The following is a 13526-nucleotide window of genomic DNA, read 5'->3' on the forward strand; positions in this document are numbered from 1 at the left end:
AGAACTCCCTGCAGGCATCTTGGGTTCTTGCCTCCATCCTGGAGGGCTGCTCTCTAGAAGTACTAAACAGTGCTCTTCCTGGAACTTCAGGTCCCTGCTCTTCTGGATTGCATCATCTCTTTCTGAATGTCATGTCTTTCCCTTTTTATGCTAATTTTTTGGAAAATGTCTTCAATTAATTTTCTAAGGAAAGGCACTTAGGAAGTAAAGTTTATGAACATGTATTTTGTATTCAGCTCTCAGATTTTATTTATTCCTAGGGGATTTTTTTTCTTTTTACCTTTATTAAGTAAAAGGAAAAGGAAATTCACCTACATAATACAAAGTTTCCAGTTTGATCAAATTCCACAAAAACCTTTCCCTCCTATGTGATAAGTGCCGCTGCCTCTATCAGAGCAAACTTACTCTGCTTCCCAAATCCACAGGGGACATGTGAGAAACACCACCTCACAGAGCTGGCTCACACTGTGGTGCATACGCTCAATTCCTGCTCTGTCCCAAAAGGTGAGGGCAGAGGGCGTGATGGTTCTCACAGAACTACTTTACAAATAGACTTGGGTTGACTCTTCAGAGGAGTCTCTTACGACACTTTTTAAAGAGATCTGGTGGGAATGTAAATTGATACAGCTACTATGGAGAACAGTATGGAGGTTCCTTAAAACACTAAAAATAGAATTACCATATGACCCAGCAATCCCACTACTGGGCATGTACCCTGAGAAAACCATAATTTAGAAAGAGTCATGTACCACAATGTTCATTGCAGCTCTATTTACAATAGCCAGGACACAGAAGCAACCTAAGTGTCCATTGACAGATGAATGAATATAGAAGATGTGGCACATATATATCATGGAATATTACTCAGCCATAAAAAGAAACGAAATTGAGTTATTTGTAGTGAGGTGGATGGACCTAGAGTCTGTCATACAGAAAGAGAAAAATAAATACAGTATGCTAACACATATATATGGAATCTAAAAAAAAAAAAAGGATTCTGATGAACCTAGGGACAGGACAGGAATAAAGACGCAGACATAGAGAATGGACTTGAGGACACAGGGAGAGGGAAGTGTAAGGTGGGATGAAGTGTGAGAGAGAAATGGACATACATACACTACCAAATGTAAAATAGATAACTAGTGGGAAGTAGCTGCATAGCACAGGGAGATCAGCTCTGTGCTTTGTGTTCACCTAGAGGGGTGGGATAGGGAGGGTGGGAGGGAGATACAAGAGGGAGGGTATGAGGATATATGTATGCAATAGCCGATTCACTTTGTTATACAGCAGAAACTAACACAACATTGTAAAGCAATTATACTCCAATAAGGTTGTTATAAATAAATAAATAAATAAATAAAACTACTAGTAAGTTAAAAAAAGAGAGAGAGAGATCTGAGCAGAAAGTAGGTCAAAGGGCCATGGAAGCACTGTTGTGTGGCAAATGGAATGTCCCTGTTTGCGGAGTCATGGCGCCTAACAGAATCTGATCAGGCATTGTATGAAGACAAGGACACACTAGCACTGTGGCTTATCCAGTTAGTGTGGAGAAAGAGTCCTGGCATGGCCAAGAGTTCATAGGTGTGGGCCCAAAAGTAATATCGCTAAGCCTGGATTAGGTTGGCTGGCAGCATTTTGTGTCTGTATCCATCATAGAAGGAAAGAGCAGTGGTGAAGCAGAGCATGGGAATGCCTGTCTGGACACCAGTACTGATTGCCTGCCATCGGGAGTCCTGGCAGTTTCCACAGCCGACTTAAAGAAGTCATCTAGTAGTAGATTCAGAAGCCCTGGGTTTCGATCAAATGCATCTTATATCTTTCCTAGGAATACACTCCTGCTGATGCAGCACTCCCTCCACATCAGGGCAATGCCACCATAGTTGAGCATCCAGCCAAATTCAGTGGCTACCTGTCCTAGCAACATAAAGCCCTGAGTATAAGTGATGATCTTGGAAGCATAGAGGGCCTTTCGAATGCCCCCGGGAATGATTCCTTATCTCCTTCAAACTGGATCTTTTGAGGTCCCTTCAGCTTTCTGCTGGCTTGGATCCTCTCATCCTTCAGAGACGATAAGCATCGAACAAAGACCGCTTCTCTGATGAGGGTGACAGAGACACCGTACTCCGGGGTCGAGATGGTGGTCAACTTCCCAGTGCCCTTCTGCCCCCGCACTGTCCCTGATCTTTAACAGCAGGTATTTTCCATCGGTCTTGGAACTTTAAAATATTGGCTGTGATTTCAATCAGGAATGACTCTAGCCCTCTCCTATTCCATTCCTCAAAAGCCTTTGCCATCTCCTCGTGCTCCACACCCAAGATGTTTTTCATCAGGTGGTAGGCCTTGCAAATCAGCTGCATGTCTCCATACTCTACCCTGTTGTGCACCATCTTCACAATGTGTCCTGCCCACTCATCTCCCACCCAGTCACACCAGGGTCCTCCAGTCCCCACTTTCACAGCGATGCCTTGGAAGATTGCCTTGATGTGGGGCCAAGCCTCCTTATTCCCTCCCTGCATAAATGATGGGCCATACCATGCCCCTTCCTCTCCACCACTAACTTCACTCCCCACAAACAAGATTCTCTTGGCCTTGGGGTCTCAACACTGTCTTGTGGTATCCTTGTATTTAGAATTTCCTCCATTGATGATGATGTCACCTGTGTCCAACAAGGGTACCAGTTTTCCAATAAAATCAACAGCCAGGACAGTCTTCACAAGCAAGATGATTCACCAAGGCTTCTTCAGCTTGGAGACCACCTCCTTCAAGGAGTGAGCACCAACCACCTTAGTGCCTTTCGCCTCATTGGCCAAGAAATCATCAACTTTGGAGACTATCCTATTAAAAGCACAGACCACAAGGCCATGGTCATTCATATTCAAAATTAAGTTCTGCCCATGACAGCCAGTCCAATCAGGGCAATATCAGCTTGGGCCATTGCAGTGGCAGCAGAGCGGGCTGGAACAAGGAGAGGCAAGGCACAGATGACTCTCCTTAGGTATATTTTTAATATATTGTTTTCATTCCTTCATAATTTTGGAAGCATTTTTATTGAGAGACTGAATATACAAGTGGACAATGCCCAGACCATATATAAAAATAAAACTCTGACATAGAGAACAGACTTGTGGTTGCCAGTGGGGAGATAGGGGGAGGGGGAGGGTGATTCAGAGTTTGGGATTATCAGATGCAAACTATTATATATAGAATGGATAAACAATAAGGTCTTACCGTATAGCACAGGGGACTATACTGAATATCTTGTGATAAACCACAACAGAAAAGAATGCATATATGTGTATAAATGAGTCACTTCGCTTTACAGCAGAAATTAACACAACATTGTAAATCAACTACACTTCAATAAAATAAATAAATAAATAAAATAAAACTCTGACCCCAAATCTGTGGCAACCAGTTTAGGAAATGAAGCCATTATCTAAAGAGCCAGGAAACCAGCCTACTATCTACAAGTCAGACTTGTAGGTCAGATCACTGTCTCTAACAAAAAATCCAGGAAGATCAAACAATAAACCCTTAAAAAAAATTGACCCAAAATGGCCAGAATTTGATTAACAACTGACAGCTTCTCTAAGTCTTGTTCCCACTTTCAATTTAGTGCCAACCAGAGAAAGCCAAATACACACCTAACCAATCACATGGGATGCCCTGCCTCTAGCAAGCCCACCTACAGATTTCCAACACACCAGTCTCCAATTAGAGCACACCTGAAACCTTCCCTTTTTTTCAGTAAAAAGCTTTCCCAATCCTCTGCCTGCCTTTGAGTTTCTAGCAAAACCAAGTGATGGTGGCTGACTCCCTTGCTATAGAAACGTGAATAAATAGCATTTTCTTTTTCTCATCTGTGTGGTCTTTGTTTATTTCCACATTATATATAAACTTCTAGAATCCAGGGCTACTCAGAAGCCTGATAACAGTGTGACTTTTTAAAAAAAAATAGATTTGTTGGGATATAATTCACACATATCATACAAGTCACCCATTTAAAATGTACAATTCAATGGCTTTTAGTATAATCACAGAGCTATGCAACCATCCCCACCAAAATTTTATAATATTTTCTTCCCCCCAGAAGAAATCTGTACCCATTAAAGTCACTCCCCCTTTTCCCCCAACCTCCACTTCCCTAGGCAACCACTAATCTCCTCTCTGTCTCTATAGATTTGCCTAAACTCATCGTTTCATGTAAAGGGAATCTTAAATATGTGTTCTTTTGTGACTGACTTTTCATTTAGGAAAATATCTCCAAGGCTCATCCCTGTTGAAACACGTGTCAGTACTTCATTCCTTTTTATGACCAGATAATATTTCATTGTATGGATACACTACATTTTATTTATCCTTTCATGGGTTGGGGTGTTTCCAGCACTACATTTTATTTATCCCTTCATGAGTTGGGGTGTTTCCACTTTGGGGCTATTAATAATACAACTATGAACTTTATTTACAGCTTTTTGTGTGAATATTTCTTTTCATTTCTCTTGGCTAGATACCTAGGAGTGGAATTGTTGGGTCATATATATGGTAACAACGTTTAACCTTCAGAGAAGCTATCGGACTGTTTTCCAAGGCAGTACACCACTCTCCACCCCAACAGCAATGTATGAGGGTTTCGATCCATCCACATTCTCACCAACATTTTTTAACATCTGTCTCTTTGATCATAGCCATCCTAGTGGCTGTTAGGTGGTATCCCATTGCTGTTTTGGTTTGGATTTCCCTGATGGCTAATGATTATTGAGCATCTTTTCATGTGCTTATTGGTCATTTGTTTACTTTCTTGTTCATTAAAATCCTTTGTCCATTTTGTAAATTGAGTTATTTTTCCTTTTATTGTTGAGTTGAAAGGTGACCTGTTTTTTTAACTTTGTTCTTTTCTTTCTGGAAACTTCAGCATTCTGAATTTTCACAATAACATGTCCAGGCAAACATCTTTTCTTCCCATTGCTGGGCACCTTGTAGGCCCTTCCAACCTAGAGACTCATGCTTTGGTTCAGTGTTGCCTCCTTTATCATTTCTCTGATGGTTTATTACCCTCTTCTTTCTCTTTCAGGGACTTCCATTTTTAGGTAGCAAATCTTGAATTTATCCATATGTGTTTAATCTTTATTCTCATATTTTCCTTTCTTGTTTCTGGTCCTTTTTATTCTTTTCCTAGATTTGCTTAATTTCTTTCTGTACTCTTCAACTGAGTTTTTCCATTGGTTACATTTTTATATGTTCCTATTTTACAGCATATTGCTCTTATTTAATAAATGTAATATCTCTCTAAAAGATCTCTAAAGATACCAGGTATAGAGAGAATTTTAAAATTCTCTTCTGTTTTCTGGATTAATCATTCGCTCTTTGGCCATTGTTGCTAATTATTAACATTGCTCTTTCTTTTTGACATTCCTCATTTGTCTGGTCATCCTTTTTTTTTTTTTTTTTTTTTTTTTCTGGTCATCCTTTAATGCCTGTTTGAATTTAAGGTTAAGACAGTAGAAAATCTAGCAGAAGCCTTTGTACTGATGGACAAAAGTTTACCAACTTGCAGGTTTCATCTTCTGTTGAATCAGTGGCAAGTCAGCTGCTGTGAAAGGCTGAGATGTTGAAGGCTTCACTCTAGAAGTCTAGTTGCCACATAAAACACCTGGTTTTACCAGACAGTCCTTTACATTCCTGTAGATATGAAGTCTCCATTCTTGTTTTTATTGTGGTAAGTAAACATAACATAAAATTTACCACTTTACCCATTTTTAAGTGTACAGTTCAGTGGCATTAAGTACATTCATATTGTTGTGCAACTATCACCACCAACCATCTCCAGAACAATTTCATTTTCCCAAATTGAAACTCTGTGCCCATTAAACACTAACTTCCCATTCCCACAAATCCCCAGACACTGTTCTACTTTCTGTGTGTATTGTTATTTATTTATATTCTTTTTTTCTTTTTTGAATTTTATTTTTTATACAGCAGGTTCTTATTAGTTACCTATTTTATACATATTATTGTATATATGTCAATCCCAATCTCCCAATTCATCCCACAACCACCCCACCACCACTTTCCACCCTTGGTGTCCATACGTTTGTTCTCTATATCTGTGTCGGTATTTCTGCCTGGCAAACTGGTTCATCTCTACTATTTTTCTAGATTCCACATATATGTGTTAATATGTGATACTTAACTCTGTATGACAGTCTCTAGGTCCATCCACGTCTCTACAAATGACCCAATTTCGTTTCTTTTTATGGCTGAGTAATATTCCATTGTATGTATGTACCACATCTTCTTTATCCATTCGTTGTTGATGGGCATTTAGGTTTCTTCCATGACTTGGCTATTGTAAATAGTCCTGCCATGAACACTGGGGTGCATGTATCTTTTTGAATCACAGTTTTCTGTGGGTATATGCCCAGGAGTAGAATTGCTGGGTCATTTTAGCTTTTTAAAGAAGCTCCATACTGTTCTCCATAGCGGCTGTATCAATTTACATTCCCGCCAACAGTGCAAGAGGGTTCCCTTTTATCCACACCCTCTCCAGCATTTGTTGTTTGTAGATTTGCTGATGATGCCCATTCTAACATGTGTGAGGTGATACCTCATTGTAGTTTTAATTTGCATTTCTCTAATAATTAGTGATGTTGAGCAGCTTTTCTGTGCCTTTTGGTAATCTGTATGTTTTCTTTGGATTGATGTCTATTTAGGTCTTCTGGCTTTTTGGATTGGGTTGTTTGTTTTTTTAATATTGAGCTGCATGAGCAGTTTATATATTTTGGAGATTAGTCCTTTGTCCGTTGATTCAATTACAAATATTATCTCCCATCCTGAGGGTTAATTTTTCATCTTGTTTACAGTTTCCTTTGCTGTGCAAAAGTTTTTAAGTTTCATTAGGTTCCATTTGCTTATTTTTATTTTTACTTCCATTACTGTAGGAGGTAGGTCAAAAAAGATCTTCCTGTGATTTATGTCAAAGAGTGTTCTTCCTATATTTCCTCTAAGAGTTTTATAGTGTCCAGTCTTACATTTAGGTCTTTAATCCATTTTGAGTTTATTTTTGTGTATGGTGTTAGGGAGTGTTCTAATCTCATTCTTTTACATGCAGCTGTCCAGTTTTCCCAGCACCACTTATTGAACAGACTGCCTTTTCTCCATTGCATATCCTTGCCTCCTTTGTCATAGATTAGTTGACCATAGGTGCATGGGTTTATCTCTGGACTTTCTATTCTGTTCTATTCATCTATATTTCTGTTTTTGTGCCTGTATCATATTGTCTTGATTACTATAGCTTCGTAGTATAGTTTGAAGTCAGGAAGCCTGATTCCTCCAGATGCGTTTTTCTCCCTCAAGATTGCTTTTGCTATTCGTTGTGTCTCCATACACATTTTAAGATTTTTTATTCTAGTTCTGTAAAAAATGCCATTGGTAATCAGATAGGGTTTCCACTGAATCTGTGGATTGCTTTGGGTAGTATAGTCATTTTCACAATATTGATTCTTCCAATCCAAGAACATAGTATATCTCTCCATCTGTTTGTGTCATCTTTGATTACTTTCATCAGTGCCTTATAGTTTTCTGAGTACAGGTCTTTCACCTCCTTAGGTAGGTTTATTCCTAGGTACTTTATTATTTTGGTTGCAATGGTGAATGGGATTGTTTCCTTAATTTCACTTTCTTATCTTTCATTTTTAGTGTATAGGAATGCAAGAGATTTCTGTGCATTAATTTTGTATCTTGCTACTTTACCAGGTTCATTGATTAGCTCTAGTAGTTTTCTGGTGGCATCTTTAGGATTCTCAGTGTATAGCATCATGTCATCTGCAAACAATGACAGTTTTACTTCCTTTCTAATTTGGATTCCTTGTATTTCTTTTTCTTCTCTGATTGCCATGGCTAGGACTTCCACATCTATGTTGAATAATAGTGGCAAGAGTAGACATCTTTTTCTTGTTCTTGATCATAGAGGAAATGCTTTCAGTTTTTCACCATTGAGAATGATGTTTGCTGTGGGCTTGTCATATACGTTCTTTATTATGTTGAGGTAGGTTCCCTCTGTGCCCATTTTCTGGGGAGTTTTTATCATAAATGGGTGTTGAATTTTGTCAAAAGATTTTTCTGCATCTATTGAGATGATCATATGGTTTTTATTCTTCAGTTTGTTAATATGGTGTATCACATTGGTTGATTTGCATATATTGAAGAATCCTTACATCTCTGGGATAAATTCCAGTTGATCATGGTGTATGATCCTTTTAATGTGTTGTTGGACTCTGTTTGCTAGTATTTTGTTGAGGATTTTTGCATCTATATTCATCAGTGGTATTGGTCTGTAATTTTCTTTTTTTTATAGTATCTTTGTCTGGTTTTGGTGTCAGGGTGATGGTGGCCTTGTAGAATGAGTTTGGCAGTATTCCTTCCTCTGCAATTTTTTGGAAGAGTTTGAGAAGGGTGGGTGTTAGTTCTTCTCTACATGTTTTATAGAATTCACTTGTGAAGCCATCTGGTCCTGCACTTTTGTTTGTTGGAAGATATTTAATCACAGTTTCAATTTCATTACTCGTGATTGGTCTGTTCATATTTTCTATTTCTTCCTGGTTCAGTGTTTGAAGGTTATACTTCTCTAAGAATTTGTCCATTTCTTCTGGGTTGTCCATTTTATTGGCATAGAGTTGCTTGTAGTTGTCTCTTATGATGCTTTGTATTTCTGTGGTGTCTGTTGTAACTTCTCCTTTTTCATTGCTAATTTTATTGATTTGAGTCCTCTCCCTTTTTTTCTTTATGAGTCTGGCTAAAGGTTTATCAGTTTTATTTATCTTCTCAAAGAACCAGCTTTTAGTTTTATTGATCTTTGCTATTGTTTTCTTTGTTTCTATTTCATTTATTTCTGCTCTGATCTTTATGATTTCTCTCCTTTTACTAACTTTGGGTTTTATCCGGTTTTCTTTCCTTTAGGTATAAGGTTAGATTGTTTATTTGAGATTTTTCTTGTTTCTTGAGGTAGGATTGTATTGCTATAATCTTCCCTTTTAGAACTGCTTTTGCTGCATTCCATAAGTTTTGGATCAGAATGTTTTCATTGTCATTTGTCTCTATGTAATTTTTGATTACCTCTTTGATTTCTTCAGTGATCTCTTGGCTATTTAGTAACATATTGTTTAGCCTCCATGTGTTTGTGTTTTTTAAGGGTTTTTTTTCCCCCTGTAATTAGTTTCTAATCTCATGGCGTTGTGGTCAGAAAAGATGCTTGATATGATTTCAATTTTATTAGTTTTATAGAGGCTTGATTTGTGAGCCAAGATATGATCTATCCTGGAGAATATTTCATGTGCACTTGAGAAGAAAGTATAATCTGCTGTTTTCAGATGGAATGTCTTATAAATATCAATTAAATCTATCTGGTCTATTGTGTCATTTAAAGCTTGTGCTTCCTTATTAATTTTCTGTCTGGAGGATCTCTCCATTGGTGTAAGTAAGATGTTAAAGTCCCCCACTATTTTTGTGTTACTGTTAATTTCCTCTTTTATAGCTGTTCGCATTTGCCTTATGTATTGAGGTGCTCCTATGTTGGGTGCATGTATATTTATAATTGTTATGTCTTCTTCTTGGATTGATCCCTTGATTATTATGTAGTGTCCTTCCTTGTCTCTTGTAACTTTCTTTATTTTAAAGTCTATTTTATCTGATATGAGTATTGCTACTCCAGGTTTCTTTTGATTTCCATTCGCATGGAATATATTTTTCCACCCCCTCACTTTCAGTCTGTGTGTGTCCCTAGGTGTGAAGTGGGTGTCTTGTAGACAGCATATATATGGGTCTTTTTTTTTTGTATCCATTCAGTGAGCCTGTGTCTTTTGGTTGGAGCATTTAATCCATTCACATTTAAGGTAATTATCGATATGTATGTTCCTAATACAATTTTCTTAATTCTTTTGTGTTTGTTTTTGTAGGTCCTTTTCTTCTCTTGTGTTTTCCACTTAGAGAACTTTCTTTAGCACTTGTTGTAGAGTTTGTTTGGTGGTGCTGAATTCTCTTAGCTTTTGCTTGTCTGTAAAGTTTTTGATTTCTGTGTCAAAATTGAATGAGATCCTTGCCAAGTAGAGTAACCTTGGTTGTAAGTTCTTCCCTTTCATCACTTTAAATATATCGTGTCACTCCTTTCTGGCTTGTAGAGTTTCTGCTGAAAAATCAGCTGTTAACCTTATGGGAGTTGCCCTGTATGTTATTTGTCATTTTTCCCTTGCTGCTTTTAATAATTTTTCTTTAGCTTTAATTTTTGTCAATTTTATTATTATGTGTCTTGGCGTGTTTATCCTTGGATTTAACCTGCCTGGGATTCTCTGCACTTCCTGGACCTGGGTGGCTATTTCCTTTCCCATGTTTGGGTAGTTTTTGACTATAATCTCTTCAAATATATGCTCAGTCTTTTCTCTCTCTCTTCTCCTTCTGTGACCCCTATAATGTGAATGTTGGTGCATTTAGTGTTGTGCCAGAGGTCTCTTAGGCTGTCTTCATTTCTTCTAGGTCTTTGTTAAACATTTCCTGCATCTCTTCGATCTTTGCCTCCATTCTTTTTCCAAGGTCCTAGATCATCTTCACTATCATTATTCTGAATTCTTTTACTGGAAGGTTGCCTATCTCCACTTCATTTAGTTGTTTTTCTTGTTCCTTCATCTAGTACATAGGCCTCTGCCTTTTCATTTTGACTATCTTTCTGTGAATGTGGTTTTCATTCCACAGGCTGTGGAATTGTAGTTCTTCTTCCTTCTGTTGTCTGCCCTCTGGTGAATGAAGCTATCTAAGAGGCTTGTGCAAGCTTCCTGATGGGAGGGACTGGTGGTGGGTAGAGCTGAGTGTTGCTCTGGTGGGCAGTGCTCAGTAAAACTTCAATCCACTTGTCTGCTGATGGTGGGGATGAGTGCACTCCCTGTTGGCTGTTTTGCCTGAGGCGGCCCAGCACTGGAGGCTACATGCTCTTTGGTGGGGCTAATGGTGGACTCTGGGAGGGCTCACGCCAAGGAATACTTCCCAGAATTTCTGCTGTCAGTGTCCTTGTCTCCGTGGTGAGCCAGAGCCACCTCCAGCCTCTGCAGGAGGCCCTCCAACCCTAGTAGGTAGGTCTGGGTCAGTCTCCTATGGGGTCACTGCTCCTTCCCCTGGGTCCTGATGCACACACTACTTTGTGTGTGCCCTCCAAGAATGGAGTCTCTGTTTCTCTCAGTCCTGTCAAAGTCCTGCAGTCAAATCCCACTAGCCTTCAACGTTTGATTCTCTAGGAATTCCTCCTCCTGTTGCTGGAACCCCGGGTTGGGAAGTCTGACTTGGGACTCAGAACCTTCACTCCAGTGGGTGGACTTCTGTGGTATAATTGTTCTCCAGTTTGTGAGTCACCCACTCAGATGTTATGGAATTTGATTTTATTGTGATTGAGCCTCTCCTACCATCTCATTGTGGCTTCTCCTTTGTCTTTGGATGTGGGGTATCTTTTATGGTGAGATCCAGTGTCTTCCTGTCTTCCTTCTTTCAGCAGTTAGTTGTGATTCTGGTGCTCTCACAAGAGGGAGTTTATTTATTATGTTCTATTTCATGCATTTTTGCTTTGAGTTCTGTGCTGGAGGTAAAGATGTGTGGGAAGTGAACATTATCCAGCTACAATCTTTCCATTTACCTCCACACCCTTGTTTTCAAGGCTACACTCACTTGGACCCCTCTCCTAACCCACAGGGTTTGTAAGGTGAAGCCTTTCTGATTTGTGCCCCTCTTTGGATGTTTTCTAAGTTGTGGTTTCCTCTCCCTTTCTGAACCAGGCCCTATTCCTTCACTCACTCTCTACATCCTGTATTTTCATAAAATCTTTCACACACCATTGAACCTCCCTCCATGTCCTATTTCTACATTTTTATTCCTAGTACGATGAATTTTTGAACTCAGTAGTAGATATCATTATATGTTCAACCAGCCATATTAAAATGTAAGCCTGTGCTAAAAATTTTAAACTCTTGAATGTTACCAAGTCTACTTAAACAGACATCTAATAGTTTTATATCTAAAATCAGTAACAAAATTCAAAGAGGTATTTGTCAAATAATAAAAATTCAAAGAGGTATTAAGAATCAGTATATGAGACATGTAATTTTTCATAAATAAATTTAAATCCTAGACTCCTATACATAGCTCAGATATAGGTTTAAAATCAACTACTTTTGTGACTACCATATTTAAGTTCTTTAGTAATTCTTTACTATTAAAGTCTCAGCAGAGTAGCATATTGTCATTAAATAAGCATTTACTGTGTATTCATGAAAGATAATGAGGAACTGGATTCCCATTGTTCATTATGACCATACAGGAAAGAGATCAACATAGAAGCTGACTTTTAAGTCCAGATTTGGGCATTTATTAACTTTCCTTGGACAATTTTCTCAACATCTCAAGTCATTTTTCATCTGTGAAATAGGTTTAAAATAACACCTATTCACAGGACATCTGTGAAAAAATAGATAAAATAGATAAAGCAAAATAGATAAAGCACGTGTAAGTCTGGGCTTAGAGTAGATGTTAAATAATGGCTACTAGCCATTATTATCCAAAGTTGGACTCCACTATCACTCTCTGTGTGTCAGGGTCCTGGGTCTAACAATGGCTGTGTTACTCAACCTCATTGTTGAAGTGGGGATGATACTGAGCCTACAATTAAAGGGTCATTTTGAGGATGAAAGGCAATAGAGATACAGGATTTAAAACAATGCTCTTATTATCCTCATCTGCACCATCACTACATGATTATTTGGTCTCTCTAAAGCAGACCATATTATTGAAACTAATGCCTACAGAGTCACGGTGAAAAGCTGAATCCAAACATTATTTTATGATCATGCCACCTCCCCACTCATTCTTTTCTTTTGCTCCTCTGCCCTCCACCCCACCTCAAAATATTTAAAGTCATTTTTATCTTTACATGTTGAACTGATATCATATTTATAATATTCCACATTTGAATCATCACCAATGGCCTATGGAATTAATAGCTGTCTTTATTATCTTTAAAAATAACTGAAATCTACAGAAAACTGCTTCACTTTTAACTTCTGTTGCTTCTACATTTCACTGAATTTTAAGTGTGCCTTTCCTGAATTGCTGCCATGTTATTTTTTCCTTCAGTAAGAAGGAAAATTGTTAAACTTCATTGCAAATGCCTTTAAGAGTTTTCTAACATTTTATCTTAACAACCTGATCTAAAAATTAATCATTATTTCCACAATAGAGTTTTCTTACAGGTGGAAATGCAGTTCCATTTAATAGAGATTGAGTTATCTACAGTAAGTTGCACTGGCTTTCAGCCAAAATGGACAAGAAACTCAAATTTTACCAAGTCATGATTTTTTTCAACCTGCTTGCTTGTAAAGCTTATTTTGATTATCTAGGTGTCATCTAAGGAGATGATACTCTTACTTATTTTCCTTTTTAGAGTATGTGTCTTTATACCTGCCGGTCCCTTTTCCTGGGCTCCCCTTCCCATTGTGTCC

At 38.2% G+C, this 13526-nt stretch overlaps 1 pseudogene across 1 annotated transcript; it reads right to left on the bottom strand.

Moving 5' to 3' along the window:
- Positions 1 to 1490: 1490 nt before the first annotated feature.
- On the bottom strand, positions 1491 to 2935 carry LOC309967032 (6-phosphogluconate dehydrogenase, decarboxylating-like; annotated as a pseudogene). Its single transcript has one exon. The product of its transcript is annotated as a 6-phosphogluconate dehydrogenase, decarboxylating-like (transcript).
- Between the last annotated feature and the right edge of the window lie 10591 nt (positions 2936 to 13526).

This window comes from Leucopleurus acutus, assembly GCF_964270905.1.
Source record: "Leucopleurus acutus genome assembly, chromosome: 10".
Classification (NCBI taxonomy): Eukaryota; Metazoa; Chordata; class Mammalia; order Artiodactyla; family Delphinidae; genus Leucopleurus; species Leucopleurus acutus.